General features: G+C 47.1%; 1 long non-coding RNA gene across 5 annotated transcripts; it reads right to left on the bottom strand.

Annotated features, from left to right (window-relative positions):
- Window positions 1–8,981: 8,981 nt before the first annotated feature.
- LOC128116046 (uncharacterized) lies at window positions 8,982–22,318 on the bottom strand. Of its 5 annotated transcripts, XR_008220362.1 has the most exons (6): window positions 19,898–20,230; window positions 18,513–18,676; window positions 15,363–15,442; window positions 15,217–15,262; window positions 10,854–12,517; window positions 8,982–10,765 (listed from the first exon to the last, which is right to left on the bottom strand). It is a non-coding gene; the product is annotated as an uncharacterized LOC128116046 (long non-coding RNA). The 5 variants fall into 5 exon arrangements; XR_008220359.1 differs by lacking the exon at window positions 19,898–20,230 and adding an exon at window positions 22,034–22,318 and having other exon boundaries at window positions 8,982–12,517; XR_008220358.1 differs by having other exon boundaries at window positions 8,982–12,517; window positions 19,898–20,238.
- Between the last annotated feature and the right edge of the window lie 775 nt (window positions 22,319–23,093).

The raw sequence follows: 23,093 nt of genomic DNA, 5'->3' as shown, positions 1-23,093 counted from the left end.
GATCCACCATTGTGGCTGGAGTCCTGCTGAGCTCCTGGCCTGGTTCCAGAGAGCAGCACCTAGCCCTAATCCTTCTTTGTTTAACCACACCTTTGTTTCTCTCACCAGAGAGTCTCCAAAGGATCAAAGGCCTAGGCAAAACTTGCTTCAGGAAACAAGGAAAACCGGGGTACCTGAGAAATCAAGTAAACTGCACTTGGCATTTTATGGCTGGGAGCTCCTTTCAGGTTGCTTTGAAGGTATGGAAATTAACTGGCTAAACTGTGATTAGAGAGAAATAACAATGCCCTAGGCGAAGGGAAGATGCTTCAGTCCTTCAAAGCTGAACCCCCTGCAGCTGCCAAGGGCTAAATTCATTCTTAAGGTGCCTCTGGGTCTTCTTTCCACCAGGTACCCACACACCCGTGCATCAAAACACCACCTCTGTACTGTGCCAGCACCTACAGTTTTGCCTTAGAGACACCATTAGGATCATGAGATCGCTCAGCAAGTAAAGCCTTATGACCTGAGTTCAGTCCACAGGACCTACACCTAAGGAGAGAACTGACCCAGGTAAGTTGTCCTTTGACCTCCACAGGTAAGGTGCATATATATATATATATATATGTTTTTAAGTCTCCCACAGGCAAAATTTTTGCCCCTTTTCATCTGTCCACAGATGTCAGCTAGGTGCTGGAACTTTCCTCCCAGTCTAGAAAAGAAGCAGCTTTGAAAAACCATTAAGTCTGGGAAGAGGCCCCAGGCACCCCCACCTGCAGCCAGTGGTACTTCAGTCCAGATGCCCTCAGGGACCACAGCCCACTCCCAGGATAGGACTAATCACAATTCAGGCCTGACCCCTGAGTGTCTCCAGGCAGCCTGTCCTGCCACATTTCCCATCTGCCTTTCCAGGCCATTCATATTCCTCTGAGCCATGTTCATGTAGACTGAAGGAAGTTCGGATGAGGCAGTATTAGGAATAATTTTTGCACTTTCTTTTTCCACACTTTCCACTTGGAACCTCTGAGCATTGAGACTGAAGTAGCCAGTGACCAGCAGTCCTTCTCCCTACAGTCACTTCCCCTGTGGCCTCAGACATAACAGCCTAACCGCCTCCTGATTGGTTACAAAAGGCAGATGTTTGAGGAAACAGAAAACAAAACAGGTCATTGGTTCCTGTCCATCAGCTCCCAGATCCCCCAGAGGAGAGCTTGCTTGCTTGATTAGTGTAGCCAATGTAGTGACAATCCCAAGTTTCCACCTTTATTGTCTTTACAAAATCACTCTCAAGATACAAAGCTCAACTGAAAGCCCACATCAACATGGTCCTGTGGCTTCAAGCTCCCTGGGGAACCCTGCCTCTGGTTGGCAGGACAGCTGTGTGCAGCCCTGAAGTGTCAGTGAGGGATGCAGAGGCCACAGGGACACAAACCAAAGGCATTGTCATGGTCCACACATGTGGCAGGAGAGGCCCTTGTGTGGAGAGACCATGAGGATGTGGACAGTGACTGACCATCTCTGGGATTCACACAGTGTGAAGTGTCAAAGTGTCATCAGAGAAATTCCGAGGACATTATGTTGTTCACGGCCAGCAAGCCTGCTCAGTGGGTAATTATGGTGATATTTTATTTGTATTAAAATGTTATTTGTAGGTTAATAATAAATAAAGTTGCCCGGGGGTCAGAGCTATTAGCAAGCCATAGGAAAGCAGGGCAGTGGTGGTGTACTCTTGTAATCCCAGCACTTGGTAGGCAGAGCTGGGTAAGTCTCTGTGTGTTCAGGGATACAGCCAGTATTCGATACACATGCCTTTAATCTCAATACCAATCATGGAAAACCTGGAGGTCTATACAGACAGGCCGTGAGGAGGCAGTCATGTGGTTGGGTTTACAACCAATGAGAAGGCAGGACAGGAACTCTATATAAAGACTTTAACACAGGGGTGGCTCTGGTTCGGAGAGGTAGGACCACCGCAGGAGGAAGGGTAAGGTTTTAGCTCTTAGCTCTGACCTCTTGGCTTTCTTCTTTGCATTGGTTCTGTGTTTCTTATTTAATAAGAAGGTTGGTTACATCTACAGGTAATGGTGTTGGCTGCCACACCTGATGAGTTTCATCCTTGGAACCCACGTGCACATGGTGGAGGGACAGAACTGACTCCTGCAAGTTGTTCCCAAACCTTCATACTTGGGCTGGTGCTCGCTCGCGCTCTCTCTCTCTGTCTCTGTCTCTGTCTCTGTCTCTCTCTCTCTCTCTCTCTCTCTCTCTCTCTCTCTCTCTCTCTCTATCTCTCTCTCTCTCGTGCACCCACTGAAGAAATGCATATATAAAAAGAGTAATGGTGCATGGCTCAGAGGTCAAGGCTCTGCCTAAAAGTGAGGGGCTGGGGTATAGCTCAGGTAGGCTTGCCTAGCATGTTGCAAGGTCTCATAATTAATCCCAAAGATTGTAAGATAAATTGTATTTGAATCAACAAGCAGGCTTTCTTGTTACAATTTCCTAACATATACAGCGTATTAGGCCAGGCGTGAGGGCCCACTCCTTTAATCCCAGGCCTCCAGAGGCAGAGGCAGGTGGATCTCTATGAATCTGCAGCCAGCCTGGTTGTCTACATAGTGAGTTCTAGTACAGCCAGCGATACATGGGGAGACCTGGTCTAAAACAAAACAAAAGCACAGTGTAGGAAAGAAAAAGTGTCTACCCAGGATCCCCAAGACCAAGTTGTCAGCACAAAGGAGAATTCTTTGCCCCAGAGGGACAGAGGGCAGGGAATAAGAAAAAAGCACAGGAGATAGAAGACAAGAGAGAAGGGGACAGGGATATTTGTCACCGAGGGAGAAAGGAATGCCTCTGGATAGAGGGGAGAGAGCCGTGGCCCATAGGAAAATGGTGGTTTATAAAGGTAAAACGGGAAATCTTGCCTTGGGATGAGGTATTTAATTTCAATTGGGAATGTTAATTAGGTGAGCCGAAGGGGACTTTTGATTGCTGGATTTCAATACTTTGATAACTGGACCTGGACAGTCAGCCTAGGGCAGAGGAAATGGACATATATGGGAATGGACGTTGGGGCTAGCTTCAGGAATATAATCTAATGATTTTTAGTAAGACAGAGGGTATCTGAGAAGGACAAGGGCTACCAACAGAGGGAATCAGGAGACAGACAAGGCCTGCCAGAGCCACGTGCTCAAATGGGCTGGAGTCCTTTCAGTGTGTAGCTGTGCACACAGCACTTTTGCTGGGTCAGACATCCTGGGTGTAGAGAAGGGTCAAGGTCTCTGGGAAGGTGTGGGCAGGTTGCCTCCAGATCCTGGACCGAGGTCTAGAGGGAACTTTAGCACCCAAGACTTCGGTGTCTTTGTGAATTTCTCTCATAGATGCCAAAGAACATCACTCTCAGTGGGAGGACAATGGTGAGTTTCAAGGGTCTGGAGGCCACTACTTCCTCCTCTGGACGCCATCAGCTGACTGTACATTTCCCAGCTGACACCAGGGGAAAGTGAGTGAGACTAGGTGAAATGGAGGTGAGATTTTGGAGGTCCTGAGAGGCTCTATCACACCATTTTAGTTAAGGAGGGGGACAGCTGAAGGTGCCAGTGGAGCGACATCCCAAGTGTTCTCAAGGTTGGCGCCCATGAGTCAGTGTGATGGTGGTTGGGGGTACTCATGGAACCATGGAATCCAGTGTGGGCAGTGGTCAAGGGGTAAGTGGCAGAAAGTAGAGAGCTGGTGTGGAGGCTGAGGAATAGAGGTGGGTTTTAAGAGCAGTGGGGGGAGCCTGCGGGGGCTGGTGCCTATGATGGTCATACAATCAGTCAACAGCAAAGTTGTTCAGCTGTTTCCACAGCAAAGGCTGCTCACCTCTGGGCCTGAACTCTCAAAGCTTGGCTTGGAGAACTACAACTGCCCTAGGCCACACAGCCCTTGCACAGAGTGGGCCTTGAAATACCACCCAGAATACAGCTGAGGGGTGGCAATTTATGAAAGCCTGTCCTAGAGATAGCATCCAGATCTATGCAGTGTGGGTTGGTTGCTCCACTTGGCATGGTGGGAGCTAGCTGTGCTGTGGCATTCCTGTGAATCTCGTTTGAAGGCTGGGGCAGCGGGAGGTACAAGGCCATCCTGGGCTATACAGTATATCTCAAAAAAAGGCTGGAAAAATGGCTTCACAGTTAGGGCTTGCTGCTCTAGCAGAGGACCTGAGTTTGGTTTCTGACACTCACACAGAATGGCGAACAACCACCTGCCTCCAGGTTCCTGCCTTGACTTGCCCTGATGATGGACTGTGACCCAAATAGACCCTTTCCTCCCTAAGTGTACTTTTGATCATTGTGCTTATCACAGTAATAGTAACTACACCAGGACAGTGCCTAAGGTGAGGACTGCCCAGCTGACCTTGACCAGCATCACCAGAAATACAAGGTGGCCCTGAGTATCCACCAGATAAGACCCTCTACTCTCCCACAAGGACTCTTAATGGTTGGTGCCAGCACACAGGGGGTTTCTGGTGTGAATGAAGAGAAAAAAGTGTATCTCATTGAACACAGCAGACACTGGTGATCTGTAGGTATGTGCCTGTGTGTGTGTGTGTGTGTGTGTGTGTGTGTGTGTGTGTGTGTGTATGTGTGTGTGTGTGTGTGTTCAGCACTCTGTCCTGGAGTTATTTACCAACCCCAGGCTCTCTACCTGGCTCCTCACTGTTCACCCTATCAGTTGTCACCCTTGGTCCCTTAATGCCTGCACTTCTATGTCATGAATGCACATCCCTTTCACCCCACATCTGTCCTGAGGGTCCATGTGCAGGTAAGGGGCCTACAAGTCCTCCTGACTTGTAGTGTAATACCCGTGCCTGAGACCCCCAGCAAGACTGCCAAGGAGCCAACTTTCACTCCGCCTCTCCCCCTTGTGGGCTTGGATGCTGGGACAGACTCGGGTGGAAGAACAGCGTGGGACTGTGCCTTGGTGTTCCAGGACACTACGAGAAATCATAGTGAATCTTCCTCCCTAATAAATTCCTTTACCCTTTAAGCAGACTCCGTGGATTTCTCATAATATCCTCCACTTCTTCTACAGGGTCTGAACATCTACCCTATTGTCCAAATCTCCAGGAGTGAGGGCAGGAGCTTGTCAGGTCTTATAGCATAGTATGGGTCTGAGGGCCCCACAGAACCTCCACCCTCAATGATGACCATGGGCCAGGGAGACACCACTGTCTACCACGGGTGTTCTGCTGCCACTGTGTCATGAATTCCCAACACTGAAGATGGACAAGTCCTTATAGTCCTTACAGCATGGTTCTGTGGGTCAGGGGCAGGCTCTGGCAGCCTGTGGCTGTGGTGTGAGGTTTTGGTGTCAGCAGCTGCAGGTCACCAGAAGTTCTCTGTCACACACTCCATGGAGAATCCTCGGACCACTTCAGGACACCTGCTCTCTTGGGAAGCCTGGGAGATGTTCAGCCTGACATCCAGGAAGTAAACAAAGTAGCACCAGCCTTGGCCATTAGCCTCTCCTGGGTATATTAAGGATAGTCATAGCCAGGGCAGTCCAGGAGGTGAGGACACATAGAGGGAGCCCTGGAAAGCAGCTCCTGAGTGGATGAAGAGTGTCACCTGGGGTCAGGGGTCAGGGTGGGTAGGGCTGTCTTGGAGACATGCCAGGGTGGTACTGTGAGAGGAAGGACCAGGAAGCAAGGAGGGTGGTCTGATGGCGGCAGGGCTGGACAGCCTGAGAGGCAGAGAGCTGATGTGGTGTTCATGGAATTGGTGGGTTTTGTTTGTTTGATTTTTGAGACAGGGTCTCACTGTGCAGCTCTGGTTGACCTAGACCTGGCTATGTAGACCAGGCAAGCCTCCACCTCACAGAGATCTGCATGCTTCTGCCTTCCCAGAGTTGAGGAATGCACCACTACTGGCTGAGAGGATGAGAAGGTTGCAGCCATTTAGAGAAGGGTCAGACTGGGGGCAGCAGGCCCTTGGAAACCCACCAGAGGTTTGCAGCCCCGAGACCCAGACAATTAAGGGTCACATAAAAGCAAGTTCCTGACATTTCCTGCCATAACATAAATGATATGATGGATTATATACCACAGTTGTCAGAGGGAACAAGTTTCCTGCAGATAACAAATCAGATGTCTTATTGTCAGAGGAAATGGGTCTGCTGATGATATAGATTGTTAGAGGATATGGCCATTCATTTCCTTGCAGCTGCAACTCTCCAGTCAATTCAAACCAAGCATGTCTAGACTAAAGCTGCTGCATCAGAAGGATGCAGAGACCCAGGTTTAAACTCATAAATAAAAAGACTCTGCTTTTGCATTCAGATTGGTCTCTTGGTGTTCTTGGGGGACTCTGGTTATAACATTTTGGGGGCCCACAAGCATCATATTAAGGGATAAACAGGTTTCAAACATAATTTGAAATGACTGTTCTTAAATAACTGCTTATATTTCTAATAAATAATAAATTTGAAGGATCTAAAAAATATAAAGAGATGAGGACGATATACAAAAGATATTATGACATTTCTTTCCTTTGCCATACTGTCATTGCATTAAAACTACAAAGTTCAGAAATTTAACATAATAGAATTCTGATAAGCTAATAGAGCAATGATTGCTTAATGTTTAGATTCCAGCACAAGATTTTAGATTTCTTGTGGTTATCTTATGAATATAGACTTACAGATGCTTTTTCATTAGACCAAAGACATTTAAATCCAATTTATAGCTGGGTCTCTGGACAGAATGAAAATATATATTTTTTAACACAAATCTATAGTTTTTGCTAGGACTCAAAGATATGAGTCTACTCCTGCTATTTTACAGATATCATTTACCTGTTTTTCCTACAATATGGATTTCACTACTGATTGATAATACTAATATATTTAAAACTTTTGTGTCCTTTTATAAGATTAGAATTCACATAAGCCTCTGAGGATCAAAAGAAGCCATTGGATCCACTTTGCAGAGGTCAGAAGGACTCCAGGTATGTACAACAGTACACCTTGAGTTTTCAAACTCCTTCCCTTCCTAATTACTAAACCTGTGAGCTTAAAATTCCAAATAAGTTCATAAATTTTAACTATTGAAATGCAATTCAACAAATGACATTTAACACAGTGACAAGTCTGCACAATATTGATCAGGAAAATTCCATAACAGGACAGAAGAAGGCACAGCACTTCCATTCCTGCTCTGGAAGAATATGAAAGGTCTAGAAATGGACAGCTCCTGTCTGGCCTAGAGGAACATGAAGGGTACACCCTGTGGGAAGAAGTGGCATCCTCATGCCAAGCAAAGGAAGAACTGATGTCTGGAAGGTGAAGGGGGGTGGGGCTAAAGAAACAAGTCACAGACGACCAAAAGTAATGAGAAAAGCTGGAATTCATATTGGGGCTATAGCACCAGAAAGTTTGCATAGTATGTAACCAAGTTTTAACATCACAGAGGGTTTAGCAGCCATTTGATACATGTAAAAAGAACTATGGCAATTTCTCTCTCTCTCTCTCTCTCTCTCTCATTAGTGTTTCAAGAGAGGCAGACATGTGATGTTGAGTGCTTGGGATTGTTGCTAGTGAACTAAGAAAGTGAGTTTTTCTTGTTACTAGCTTAAACTAAAAATTAAAATAGTCATGAATGGCTACTAAAGGTCTGGTTGAATAGTTCAAATCTAAATCTTTTGCTCTAGTTTCTAGCAACTTGATCTCTGAGTTTCTGAGAAACACATCTTCAAGTCCACCCATTTTTATGGAGTTACTTAATCTTATTCTTCTACTAGTTTCTGCTTTCCATACTACAAAGCTGCATTAAGTGCAAAAAGGTAATGTTTCTTCATCAGGTTGGGTGGTGATGGGAACAATCTGGCTGGCTGTGGCACAGTGGAATCTGTTGGGAGGACAGCATTTCACAGACTAGAGAGCTGAGGCCAGAATGAGGCCAGCACTGCCCCTCACTGTCACTGCTGTGTCCTCTTCTGAGTGGCAGAAAGGAGAGGATGCCCGACCCAACCCTGGAACAGTGGGATATGGATGCAGGAAAAGAGGCTGGGCTTTGAGTATCAGCACACTAGCCAGGAGAAGGAGCAGGAGGCTGAAGCCCATGTCAGAACTTTTCAATCCAGGTAGTCAACCACACTTGCCTGAGACCTCTGAACTGATTCCTGGTCATCACTGTATGTTCACACCTTCTTGGATGATGCCCAATCTCGTTGATTGAAGTCACCGATCATTTTCCCCTGATCAATGGATTCGCTCAACCCTAATCATCATTTCTGGTGTCTTTGGGTTTCCTGAATGCACTTTTGTTGTTAACATCCTTGCTCCTCCACAGCAGAAACCCAGATCTGGAAGTTTTCTCTTGAATCAGACTGCTGGGCCATCACATACAGTAGAAGGCCAGACTCTTTGCAAGGACAAGCACCTCATCCAAAGTGCCACAGTCTGTCAGGTTGTAGTGAAGTAGTATTTCCAGGGTTTTTGCCTCAGGATAAGGCCCTGGCATTGTTCCCTGCAAAATGGACACATGGGCCATAGGGGAACCAAGATGAACCTTAGTTGGACTGCTGTGCCTCCTCAAGGGTGCACTGCTGCGTTGGCCCCACAGGATCACCGCACTGGCCATCTGTGTTTGATAATGGATGCATTCTGGAGTAGGTATGCGTGTGTGTGTGTGTGTGTGTGTGTGTGTGTGTGTGTGTGTGTGTGTGTGTGAATAATCCACTCTTGCCACATACTGTTATAGGTGCTGGGAGCATCAGTGAGAACAAACAGGAACCTCTTCAGAGAAGGTAACGTTCTAGGCATGAGGTATGATACTTCTTGAGCTGGGCAAACTTGGTTAGCAGCTATGATGACTCAGAGGTTAAGAGCACTTGCTAACCTTGCAGAGAGCTGAGGTTCAATATTCACCACCACCACATGGTTGCTCACAGCTTCCTGTATCTCCAGCTGCAGGATGCCTGATGCCCTTTTCTACCCCCACCAGGCACTACAGGTATTTGAACACATGTGTTTTAGAGGAATATCAAGAGTAGACACCCGCCGGGAGGTGGTGGCGCACGCCTTTAATCCCAGCACTCGGGAGGCAGAGCCCGGTGGATCTCTGTGAGTTCGAGGCCAGCCTGGACTATCAAGTGAGTTCCAGGAAAGGCGCAAAGCTACACAGAGAAACCCTGTCTCAAAAAACAAAACAAAAAAACAACAAAAGAAATGAGTAGACACCCAAAGGAAGGAAAATAGAGACTCAGGCATGTGTCTGCATACCTCATTCACAGTGGCATTTCACTACAGCTAAGACTTGGGTCCACCAAAGGGTCAGAGGATACGATGGGGCTGTCCAAGCAAGGGTGGTAACTAAGCTTTAAGAAGTAAGGGAGAACTGACACATGATAGTGTATGTGCATCATGCTGAGAAAAATAAGCCAGTCCACGACAGTGTGGTGACCCACAGTCTGAAGTCTCCAGAACCAAGAGTTCACATAGAGACAGAGCAACATGGTGGGCACCGACAGTCGTAGGGGAGGGTTAGTGCTGGATTGGGACCAACTTTTGTTGGGGAAGATGGGAATGTTTTGAAAATTTGTATTATTTTAGATGGGAGCTCATGTAGCCCTGCATGGCCTTTGAAAACCTGATCCTCCTGTCTCTATATTCTGAGTGCTAGGTATGCACACCACACCTGTCTGGGAAGTTCTGGACCCAGCTGGTAGGGGCAGTTTTTGGGCACTGGAAATGAGCTTTACATCACTTGTGGCTAAATAACTTCAACAGTAGAAAGATTAATGATAGAAATTAATGCTTAAAATGTTTGCAGAATGGGAGACAAGTTTACAAGATATGTAAAGATCCAGAACACAAAACTAGAATGAGAATGATAGGGCCTGATGTGGCGGCGCATGCCTTTGAACCCAGCACTGAGAAGGCAGAGCCAGGCAGATCTCTGTGCGTTTGAGGCCAACCTGGTTTACACAGTGAGTTCCAGACCTGCCAGCGATACACAACTGTGCCTACACTGTTAATTACATGTGCCATTTCTATGTCTTTATGTCTGAGCCAAGATGTAATTTCAATTATAAAGTAAAAACATATATGTAGGGCTTCAGATGTAGCTCAGGCTGGAGTGCTTACCTACCACTCCTGAGTCCAACCCTCTGGTGTACAACAGTTTCCTCTGAGACTGAAATATTCCATCCCCCAGGGAAGCTCCTAAAGCAGGAAGGTAAACACCTTAAATGTATCCAGAAAGGCCCCAAACTGACCAGATTCACTAGGTCTTTCCTGCCAGAGTAAACAGTAAAAGCTGAGAGTGCCTGTGAGGGGCAGGACCAAGCTGGGAAGAAGAGGCTGAGACCAGACCAGCTAATGAAAAAACAGAACCCCCAACAGCTGCCTGGAAGAGACTTTGTTGAGGTCCAAGGAAACGCTGAAGGAAGACCCCAGACTCAAATAGTGTGTATTACAATACCAGCATACACCTGGGCATTCACCTGGACACCATGGCCGAGATCCGATAGGAGCATGCAGGTTAAGCATAGCTAGGGGATTTGAGGCACGGTTAGGTCATCTCAAACATTATTGGTTAGGCAAGCAGCAGTGACATTAGCATACTTTTAACTGGCTGAGGTTTTCTCTCTCACAACTTTGGGTGAGATTCAAGGGGTTGCAGGAACTGTCCTTGAGACATTGTGGGGCTGACTCAGGCTTCTTTGTGCTCTCTCCCTCATCCCTGAAGGTCATTTGTTGATAAATGGAGCTTTGTTGGAAGAGACATCTGTTGGCTTCTTTCAGAGAACTGAAACCTAAATTCAGTTATTGAAGTGGGAAAGTTTAAACCTTTCAGTTTAGACCAACTGAGGCACCCAGAAAAGACAGTGTCCAACCTGCTGAGCTGCCTTCAGGCTGTGCAGTGTCTCCAGGTTCCCAGCTCTGTGAGCTGTCACCATGCTGGGGTGGGCTTGGGTGACGCAGCGGTCTTTGAGTCATTTCTGCTCCTGTGAGTGACCTCTCACCCACATTCCTGTAATAACCCAATAAAACTCACTGGTTCTCAAGGTTGGACTTCGGTGGTATCTGTACTTCGGTCTGTCATGGACTCCCTATCTGGGGTAAGTAAATGTGTGTGGTGTCTCCCCATGAAAAGTTTTGTCACATAACACTCTCAGCATCACACATACACACAAAAGTAGAACAACACGCCAGGCAGAACAGTGTTTCACTGGGAAATGTGACTCTGCATCTTTTCTGGGAAGGGCCATTTTACTTTACAAACATCCTGATACTTTGATATGTTTCAAGCACTTAACACTTCTGTCATTTAAATAATAAGAGTATTGTGAGCCACTGAGGCCTGGGAAAGTACATTCCTCCAGGACTAAAGGCTGCCTATGAAATACAGTGGATGGTCCTTGGCATTCAGTAAGCATGTCGTCATCCTCCTATTCCTGCCTGCTCCAACTTAGATTGGGTTCTTGAAGGTGGGAACCTGAGGCCAATGGGGAAAATGGGTAAGGTAACTCAGCTCCTGGAGGACAGAATGAGATGACCATGGTAGGGTTGCTCCATGGAGATGGAGCCCCCTGCCAGCTGCTGACCCAGCCCATCTGTCCTACCAGTTCAGTGCACACGAGGACACCCCAGAGGACTCTGGGAAAATGCTGCACTCCCTTTCCCCTATCTCCTTTCAGCCTCTGACTCTGAAAGGGCCCTTTGTGACATCAACACAAGGTCACACACATTGTAGAGACTGGCCAGGAGAGCTTAAGGAGGAAGAGGACACAGAGCTCTGGTCAGACCACCATGGCAAGGAGCACCTGAAGTGAGTAAGTGAGAGCCACCAGACTGGCCCTGAGCCAGCCCTCATCACAAGAGGAACAGTTAACACAGAAATCAGAAGGATGATAAGTGTGACAATTGAGTTCTTGTAGACACCTCTCCCATCCTTAGGGGTGGGTGGGTTATTGCAGGCCTACTGGGTCAATCTACCCAGTCCCTTCTACCTAAGAACAGCTATGACCAATTGCTGGGTGTGCAGTCAAACGCTTCCCAGGAAATCAATGAAACCTATTGCAAACTGCCTTTGAGCTGGCACCACAAAGAGAATCCTGTAAACAGAGATGAGGCAGAGAAGTTCAGAGAGGTGTCTGAGTCAGATGCTAAAAGTGATAGTCCGAAGCATCAGTAGAATTACAGCCATAGCAAAAAGATCTGAGCAGGATGCCTCATCACCCCACACTCACTGCCCCTGACCATAATCCTAGTTACAGAGAGAACCATGAACACCTCCTCCCAAAGGGAAAGGTTAATCACACAAACAACTTCATGTATTCTTCTCCTGAGACTCAAATGGTGCAACCCCCTAGAACCAAAATAGCCAGCTAGCTCAGTCCAGATACCCCAAACTAGGGCCTTCTCTCATGGGCTTCAGTAAGTTTCAGACATTCATGATGGCTTTCCTATTCTCTGATATCCTGGGGTATGGTGGGGGCAAGCTGCATCATCTTCTTTTCTACTTCCTCTTGTGTGTTGAATCTGTCTTCAATTAGACCTACAAACAATAAAAATAGTGAAGTTCAGTCTCAAACCCCGGACAAATGGCTGAGGTGCCCATTTGACATATCCAAGCAGATGCTACCATCAGATTCTCCCTGCCTCCTTCAGTCCCTAGCTGTTACAGGGTATGGTTGTCATACCCTCCTGCATACTCTAAACTTCTCTAGCCCAGGAACTGGACGGACATTCCCCCAGATGACCTTCCCTATATAGTCCCCTCATTTACTTACTCCTCTTTTAGGCCTTCTGGCTCTGCATCTGGTTCCCTGCTCTTCCTCTCTCTCCCCACCTCTCCCTCCTCACATGGCCAGGATGAGGGTCAGTCCACCCTGGACTCTCTCATATGTACCTGCCCCTGGCTATGCTCTTCATTTTTAGCTCCAATAAACTCTCTCCTCCACCATACCTAGGAACGGTCAAGTCCTTCCTTTTTTATGGATCTTTTTCGTTCTGGCGCAAGGTCACAAAAACACAATGTGGAGACTGGCCAGGAGAGCATATGGAAAAGGACACAGAGCTCTGGTCAGTGAGTGTCCATGGCAAGATTGTCCATGGAAAGTGCACCTGAAGTGAAGTAAGCAAGTGAGAATCACGCAGCCCAGCCCTGGCCAGCCACCATCACAAGGGGCCACAGTTAACTTATGATTAAGGGTGATAAAAGTAGCAATTGAGTTCATTTAGACACCTCTCCTATCCTTAAGGGCGTGGTGTGTTACTGCAGGCCCACTGTGTGGCTGGCACAATCCACAGACACACTCAGGAGCTTGTGGCCTCCATGCCCAGCACCAACCATTTCCCACAGGAAGGAAAACCAGGGCCAGGTCTTTAGGTAGTTGTTGTGAAAGAGTTAAACGTGAGAAAGAGGAATGAGTACCAGTCCCAGGCCCCCAAACCATTAGGATCAGCACAAATATTCTTGTGATATTTCTTGTGGCATCCTGTAGCCTCAGGAGAATAATCTTGTGACATTATCTGGGTCTAGCAGAACATCCTGTGGCCATGCTAGGAAGAAAAGCAGCCCCCATGGAATGTCCCCATAGCTGTACTCCCCCTCCCCGGTGCTGATCTTTAAACTAGCCAATTATGTATTGCCCCAATGCTATGCTAATTTTGTGGGTTTTGCCTTTAAAAGATGCCTGCAATTACTGTTCGGGGCTCCTCTCACTGAATAGTGCAGAGGGCCCATTTGTGCAAATGATCAAATAAAGTCTCTTGCTGATTGCATCAGCTGGTCTGGAGTCTGGGTTTCTGGGGCGCCCACCCGAGATGGTAGTGCCCTGAGTCTGGGGTTTTTCAGTTGATTTCTGTAATCGGCACCCCCCTGTCATCCTCATGTCCTACCTGTTCTTCCCATGTCCAGGATTCTCCAGGATGACCATCACCTCACAGGCTCTCCTGCTCAACTCCCAACTCTCCCACTTCTCCTTACCCATTAATTGAACAGTGGGTGATTGTCAGCTGTCCCAGACCCAGGTTCCCATTGTTGGTTACTCACTCTGCTGCAGGGGTGGCTTTCTCTGCTGCATAGAGACTCCCCTTGGAGGCCCTACCCCTGAGACCTCTGACCACTAGGCTCCACCTCCAGACTACTGTGGTGGCCGGGCCTGGTCCCTTGAGGCACATTGAGCCCTCCCCCAGCTTCACAGTCAGACCCCATCCCCAACAATTCCCTAATACGCACTCTACCCACTGAACCATATCTCCAAGCTCCCTCCACCAATTTTTTTGAATCAGCAGATGAACAAGATAACATTTTCCACTGGGATGCCTATAACTAGAAGACACAGACAAGACTACACACTGGGGCTAGAAAGCTGGTTCAGCATTTAAGAGCACATGTTGCTCTTCTACAGGAACCAGGTTTGACACATAGAACCACGTTAGATCAAGACTGTGTTTAGCTCCAGTCACAGGGAATCCAAAGCTCTCTTCTGACCTTCATGAGCAACAGGCATAAACACATATGCAGGCAAAACACTCATGTGCATAAAATAATAAAATAAATAAATCTAAAAATATTTTAAATAATAATGACCACCAACTATTAATATGATGTTATCTAGATAAAAAGATGTAGTTGCTTTAAGAAGTAGCCAACCACTTTCCAAAAGAGTAGAACACAGAACTATAGCGTGACCCAGCAATTCTATCAGAGATATATTCCCAATAGAAGCTAGTTTACAAATGTCTATAGCCTTAGTCATCATAATGAAACAGTAAAAATAACCCAAATGTTCATCAAATGATGAAAAAATAAAATGGAGTCCATCCACACAGTGGACGAGTGCCCCCATAAAATGAAATGAAGTTCTGGTTCACACCAAAGGATGGTTGGGCCCTGAAAACCCTGTAAGAGGGAGAAGGCAACAAAAGGCCACAAATGTGTGGCCCCATTTCTGTGAGATATTCACAATATGCAAACATATAAAGCAGAGCTGTAGCTGCCCAGAATAAGGGACCCAAGTGCAGACCCCAGCACCCACATCAGACAACACACAAATGCCTTTAACTCCAGCTCCAGGGGATTCAATATCTTCTACTGGCCTCTGTGGGCACCACCCCCATCCCCCACCCACACATAGCAAACACACAGACAGACACACACATACACATAAATAAATAAATAAATCTTTCTAAGTATTGTAAATTAAAGACATTTTAGATAGCAAAAACTGTTCAATTAAGAAGTCTTACCTTTTCCTTTTCTTCTGGGCCCTCAGTTTGCTGTACATCTCTAGGACTTGATAAGGAAAACAGATCACACAGGCATTATTAGACAAAATAATCAACTAAGCTTAAGGAATTACATCAAGAATCCTACTCCCTTTCCATTTCCTCACCTGGAAGACACAGCATTAAACTCATCAGCAGTGGCAGAAATATTTCTCTGTTGCTGCAGCTCTTCCATTGATATTACCAGCTTGGCAAAAAGAAAACAATAGAATTACACCAAGAGCTGTAAATAAAAAGCTTTCAGTTACATTTTTCCATCCTGCATTTGATTCATCCAAGAATCCCAGTTTCCTGGTAAGACTTTCCTGAACAGTCTTTTTCTTTTGGGCCAATATCCACCTCCCAAATCATGACCCAGAGACTTATTATTAGTTTAGAATGCTCGGCACAGCCATAAACACATAAGATAAGGTTATAATGATCCGTGGTATGCATAATTAGTATATGCTAATAAAAGCATTTAAAAAACAAAGGTCAGTGGTTCATGATGAGCAGCACCCAAATTTGACCTCTGGTCTACATACACATGCAGAGGAACCTACAAAAACATGCACCCACATGTGCATACAACCAACAAATAGAAATAAAACCTGTATGGCAGATACAGTGTAATGGCATATGCAAATAAATACAACAACCCAGGCCAGGGGAACACAAGCTTGCAGATATTCTCTCCTTCAGGGCTGCCACTGTCACACACGGTCTACTTTATTTTTTGGTGCTGTCTCTGAGTCCAGAGCCTCAGGGATATTTACCAAACCTTGAGTTTCTAAAAGTCCTCACAATGGTAAATATATGAGGTGATAGATATGACAACCACTCCCATTTGATCATTCCATTTTCTTCATCCATGTTGGACACACGCATGGAGATGTTATATTGGGCCACACGATACACACAACATACATCATTTAAACGTAAAAATGTAAAAACAGAATTTAAAACTGTATTTAATCATATATCCTTAGTACTGATAAATGTGTTAAGCAGATAAAGAACCATATTCTGAAACCTACAGGTATTAGTGAGAAATCCAAATGAATCATATGTCATATGCTTTGTTCTAAGGTTAAAAGATTAATTATTTAAATGTTAATTTTCAACATTCTAATTCCCTAAAGGCCATAAGACTTTTTTATATTTCTAGTTTAAATTTATTTATTGAATGTATGTGTTTATATATATATATATATACATGTATATATATATATAGGTGCATGGATGTCATGTGTGGCGGTCTGAGGACAACAGGTGGAATTTGATTCTCTCCTTCCACCTCTGAGTTTTAGGAATCTGACTCAGGACATCAAGCTTGGTGGAAGGTGCTTTACCTGCTGCCTTAGTTTCATTTCTATTCCTGTGATAAGACACTGGCACCAACACTACTTATAAAATAAACCATTTCAATCTGGGCTCATGGATCCATGACAACCATGGTGGGGAGCACGGCTGCAGGGAGGCATGTGCTGGAGCAGCAACTGAAAGCTTGTATCAACTTGGTTCACAGCAGAAGGCACAGAGAACCCACTGAGAAGGACAAGGGCTTTTGAAACCTCCAAGCCTGCTCCCAATGACACACCTTCTCCCAAAGGTCACACCTTCCCAAACAGCTGCACAACTAGGGACCAAGCATTGAGTCAGATGACCTGTGGGGACCATTCTCAAACCACCACACCTGCAGAGACACAGACTCCGGGTGGTTTAGTTGAGATTATGTTTACAGAATTCCTGTGGAGGCCTGGGAACAGCTTAGTGGGAGAGTACTTATCTAACAATCACACAGCCTAGGTTTAACCCCCAGCATGCACAAACAACAAGTCAGAGAAATGCAAAGACTAGCCAAAACTACTCCACTGCTTTAGCTGCCGAGTTTAAAAAGCCTGGTTTGTCCCCCATCTTAGGACATACAGGGTCACATCCTCCACACATTGATTGTCTGACTCCCCTACATCTCAGAAGTCAGATCGATTCCAGGGACAGCTGATAAGAACAAACCAGTCACTGGGAAGAAACACGTCCACAATATGCTCTGAAATCTGCATGGCAGAAGAGAGCTTTATCCTCCTCTTGTGTCCCCTCAACCGTCCCGGACCTGCAAAGGCACACTCTCCAACACGGCACAGGCCGTCTGCTGTGGAATAAATCCACAGCAGCTGCTATGCCCCTGCCTCAACCCCATGAGAGGAAATTCATTTTCCTGTCATCAAAAAGAGTCCCTTACCTCCCCTAAGAGGCTCTTCTCAATTCTGCCTTTCCCAACACTGCCTTAATCTGTATTATCAACCTTGTCCAACTGAGCTGGGAAACCTGGGGGGCAGCAAGAAGGAGAAAAGGTCAGTATACAAGGAAGCGTGCAGGACTGTATACAGACCAATGCTTCCTTAAATCTAAGTGCTACTTGCAGGCATGAGTATTTAACTAGAAGTCACTGCAACGAAGAACTTCACAGACCTCTCACTGAGGCTCACTAACTTCAAGAGAACCCATTCTGACCAAGAGAAAACTGAAAACAAATTTTCCCGACAGAGGGAGTTCTACCTCTTCCTCTCTGGACCCGAGAAGCAGTTGTTGACATTTTCTCTCCGGGGAACTGACTCCTTGTGCATTTCTCCTCCTCCTGCTTCTCTCTCGCAATACCCTTGCTCCTCTGACCAACACTAGCATCTTTCATCTTCACAGGGGACAGCATACCCTTAACAAAGTCACTTGGGACTGATCTAACCTCCCGGGAGGAGGCAGGCACACCTCCAAACCCCTGGTTGTCCACAATTGCTCATCTACAATCAGGAGCAGCTGTTTTTCATTTGATGTTTTACGCTTCACAAGATTTAGACAACAGGCAACATGATTTTTTCATCTCTAAAACCATGTGATGTATCTCCAGTTCCTCTACTCTCAGGTCTCTTGAAAACCTGACCTAATCAATAGAGGTTTACAGAGAATAGCCACAAACCCAGCAGGAAAAACATCAAGCATCGGGGCTATTTAGGCATGGAGTAATCACATCCAAGGGATGAAATGTCTACTGAGTTGATGTTCAATATTGCTAGCTCATTTAATATTTTCTCTTTCATGAAACTGGTTTAAAAGGAAAGGCCACAGATTCCATTTCAAGTACATCCAGTTTTGAATTTAGAGACTTTCTAAAAATCCCAACACTGATCAACACAGCACACTTCCCCATGGTCACCAGACACTGCTCTGTTAACAAATCACAAGCATTCCTGAGCACAAGAAACAGACAAGGGAGCAATTACCAGGTAGCCTTGGAAGCATTAGTAATCTCTTTGATCAGAGGCTCACCCAGGGTGATGTCCATGGAGGCTTGCTTGGAAAAGTCTTTGGTGTCATCTGGGTGTCTGGCCAGCCCATGGTTTGTGTCCGGGGTTCACCCGCTTCAGAGCCTGTCTCCATGTGTGCCCTACAGGAAAAGGCACAGAAGGGAAATGATGCTCCAAAGAAAAGGCCAGCAAAGGTGCTGGAACAGACTTCTGGTTACCGCCTCTTAAAAGAAAATTAATATAGACTGTGTTCAGTCTAGGATGGAAAGAGCAGTGGGCCAGGCAGTGTTTGCCCGAGGAAGAAGTTGGCACAGGCTAGGAACCAGTGCCAACAGAAGAGTGAGATGGCCAAAGGAGCTTCCGGCTCACACGGAGAGTTCTGGCTGAAGTTACAGATGCCCTTTAGTGTGACTGATGTAGTGTGACTAAATTCTGTGTGGTCACTCTGTGGGGAGACAGGGAGACCAGCATTCCTGTTCCCCTATTAGAATTGTGTCTTCCCACTTCAAATAAATTAAGAAAAATATCTCTCACAGACATTTTTTGTAGTAGTTAATTCCTGATGTATTCAAGTTAACAACCAAGGATAGCCATCAGAGGGTGCATTAGTAAGAAAAATGAGAAGTGTCTGTTTGTACTACTTATGATCTTCAAAGCCTTGATTTCCCTGGTATCCTATCCAGGTCTTTGGAAAATTCTTTTATCCACACCTTGCTGTTCGTGTAGAGATCAACAATCTCCAGTGTGGCTTCAACTTCTGATCTCTACAAGATCCTACTCCAAATCAGGCTCTACTTTATTGAATTTAGACTTCAACATCTGAAAGACTCAGTCCATCCAGCACTCATGGAGTCTAGGTTCAGGGAGGGCACAGGAGCACACTTAGAGGAGCAAAGTTCTTAGTTCTGGAGTATTTGCACTCCATGCTGGTCATAGGCAACCTTCTGATCTGTAGGCACTGTCAGGAGGAACTGAAGGACCACACAGGCAGAAGAGAAGAGCCTGTCTTGTTCTATGAAGAGGCCATGCCTGGGGCATGGCCGCATGGTGGCCCCGGCAGCAACAGCCTGGCACAGGTGGTTTGGCGACCTCAAAGAGACAAAGGCCTGGCAGGTGGGACATAGGGGAGCTCATTTGAGAGAGGACTATCATTTGCATGAGCCCCAGGGTGACAACCTTCCCCAACTAAGGGGAAGCAGCAATATCATGGTCATTGGTGAGGGAGGGGTCAAAAGGAACAGGCAGAGAACGGACTGCCATGGAGATGAACGTGGTGGGTATGTGTGTGGCATGTACACATGCCCATCCCCCCCACACACACACATAACTGCAACAGTATGCATGTGAGAAAGGATAGGTACCTTGTGGAACTAGGAATGTGGAGGAAATAATGCAATTTATCGGAGGCATTGCAAGTAGGCAACCTCTGATGAGAGAGTCTGGTACAGCTAACCCTGAAAGAAAAGTGACAGTTTATTTCCAGATGGGGACAGAAGTCTCCAGAAACCCAGGTTAGTGGTGATACAAGAGCTAGAAGGACAATCGTCCTGCTCTGTCCCTCAGGCTGCCTCAGCTGGCCCACACGCCCTGGTCCCTCATGGGTGATCCCTTCTACCACCCAGCAGCCAGCAGTATCTAGCAACCAGAGTCTCCCCACCTCTCCCCTGGCTCCTGCAGATGCCCCCCACACTGAGGTCAGCAGGGACTGCAGCCAGATTGTCTCACACACCATCTACTCTCATCTTGGGTCCATTCCATGTGGCCCACTGCACATGATACCACCTGTCATCATCTTTGGTCACCACACTCATGATGATGCAAGCTGGGGACACTACAGCATCACATAGTGCACATGGTGGCCCTGGGGGCAAAGAAAGACCCAACACTAGACATCAGCACAGTTTGCCATCCAAATTAGGATTAAGAGCTATTGTAGAGGGTGGGGTTCTAGACAGGGACTTGTTGTCTTTTTGATCCTTTGGGGGCTGGGGAAGCCTGGGCATTGCATGTGCTAAGATCCAGAGCATCCTAGCCACATTTCCTGGTTCTAGAAAGCCTAGGTCCATCTCCAAATTCAGCACCTGCCTGAGTCCATTTTGGGAAAATAGGAACAAGGACCCTCTCCTGGTGGTTGACTGGAAAAGTCAGCTGAGATAAACAAAAGCAGGGGCCACAGCAGGTGCCCCAAAGAGCATAGCGATGTGGTGTCTTCTGTCACCATGTGTCCATCACTGACATGGCTTTCCATGTTTAGCTGGTGTCAGCCACCTCTTCGGAGGAAACATAATGGACTCCCCACACCCCAAGACTTCCTCCCAGTGTCACCAATTCTGCCCCAGCTATAACCCACGCCATCTGTCACTGTGAGGTCCTGCCTAATGGGAATGTCATCCTTTCCATGTAACAGGACAGTGGTTGTCCCTCCGAGGCACAAGGAGATCTCGACTCTGCTCTCGGGAGGCAGCCAAGCACTTGGCACAACGGGCTCTTGCTGGATTAGAGTTTGAACCCAACCTGCACAGGCCACTTCAGAGATGAGGGAAGGGGACCCACAGTTCATGGTCTCCTGTCAGGAAGGGAGTCAAGCCAGGAGTCCTGAGTCCCCACCTGACCCACACAGTCACCAGCTGGACTGGAGCGAGGGTTTTGCCCAACAAGAAGGTCAAAGTCAGAGCTTTGCACTTCTTGAGGAATCATGCTGGATACCTGTCTGCGGATGTAGCTCCACAGTGGAACACTTACCAAGCATGCATGCACAAGGATCTAAGTTCCATCCCCAGAATTGCAGGGCAGGAGACAGATACAAGTCAAAGTAGGGGCTGCATAAAACCAAAGGAGGAGCCTGGCAGTGGTTGTGTGCACCTTTAATTCCAGCCCTTGGGAGGCAGAGCCAGGCGGATCTCTGTGAGTTCGAGGCCAGCCTGGTCAGCAGAGTGAGATCCAGGAAAGGCACCAAAACTACACAGAGAAACCCTTTCTCAAAAAACAAAACAAACAAACAACCACAACAACAAAAAACAAAGGAGGAAAGAGGTGGGGAGTCTCCAGAGTCTCCCCATCATCTCCGGGGCCGCTAGAGCTCTTTCCTCCTCCTCTACTCTCCTCTGTATGAGCTGCTGTGTGGTTCTCCAGGCCCAGCTTACCCAGTTCCACTCCCAAGTGAGAGTTCCCACAGAACTCCTCCTGGTCTCTGAGTGCCCAGCAGGCCTCTCCAACATATCGGGGCTCGGAAGTGTGTAGGTTCCTCTTTCCCTGGTTTTGGCTCTGGACTCTGCCTCCCTGGCCTTCCTGGTTTCCTGAGACCCACTACTCCAGTTCACCTCAGCCAAGTCCTCTCCGCAGCTGCCTTCCAGCTCAGCAAGCTCACCAGCTTCTCCCACCCACACACCCACTCCTCTTCCCGCCCTGAACGGTGTCCCAGCGTTTCCCAGGCCGCGTCCCGCACTGGCATCACGGGTCCCCAGCACCAACATCGTGCGCATCCCCGACTGGCTCACCTAGACGTCCGACTCCCTTCTCTGCAGTCTTGGCCACGCTCCACTTCCGGACACCAGCTCCGTGAGGCTCCTCCAGGATGCACCTCAACAGTGGCACCTTACTTCTGGGTTTTCAAGGGATGATGGGCAGGACGCTAGCGCGACGGAGAGGCGGGGCATTTAAGGGCACGCCCCATCTGAGGGTCCTGTGCAGATGCCCCCTGAAAGGGAGTGCATTCCCTTCTGTGAAATCCATAGAGCTGGGAGAGGAGGGGCGCTGTGGTAACCATACCCCTCTTCCCGGCTGGCGACTCAAACATTTAGCTTGCTCTTAGAGGGATTAGAAGCCCGCCCAGGTTTGAGGGATTTATGAGGCCACGCCCACTCACACCACCCCTTGCCAGGAGCTCTGAGCTTTCCTTTGTGAGCTGCAAACAAAGAACACCCTCTTCTAGATTCTACTAGAAGTGGTACTTCCTCCTTCTTGTTAGGAGCACAGGAGCTACTAACTTCATAGCTCCAGGAGCCTGGAGGGGCTGCTCTCATCATTCCACCTGACTTTGTAGAAAATGAAGTTTCTTAGTTTCTCTGTGTAACAACCCAGCTGTCCCGGAACTTGCTTTGTGGACCAGGCAAGCTGGCCTCCAACTCATAGAGATCCCCCTGCCTCTGCCTCTGCCTCCTGAGTGCTGGACTAAAGGGGCATGCCACAATGCTTGGCAGTAACTTATATTCTACAAGGAGATTTATTGGGGCGAGCGAGCTGGCTCAACAGTGAAAAGCACAGGCTGCTCTTACCGAGGACCTGAGCTCTGCTCCCAGTACAAACATCTGGCAGCCCAACAGCTGCAATTCTGGCTCCAGAGGATCCACCACCTCTGGCCTGTACCAGCGCCTACACTTTTGCCTGACCAGTGAGACACCATTAGGATCATGAGATTGCTCATCAAGTAAAGCCTGATGACCTGAGTTCAGTCCACAGGGCCTACATGTAAGGAGAGAACCGACCCCGGTAAATTATCTTTGACCTCCACAGGTAAACTGCACATAACAAAATAATTTCTTTAAATTTGTTTTTCTA

The sequence above is a fragment of the Peromyscus californicus genome, unplaced genomic scaffold (genome assembly GCF_007827085.1).
Source record: "Peromyscus californicus insignis strain IS unplaced genomic scaffold, ASM782708v3 Scaffold_1__1_contigs__length_55948999, whole genome shotgun sequence".
NCBI classification, from domain to species: Eukaryota; Metazoa; Chordata; class Mammalia; order Rodentia; family Cricetidae; genus Peromyscus; species Peromyscus californicus.
The sequence above is the reverse complement of the archived record's forward strand: the minus strand, read 5'-3'. Positions and strand labels throughout refer to the sequence as shown.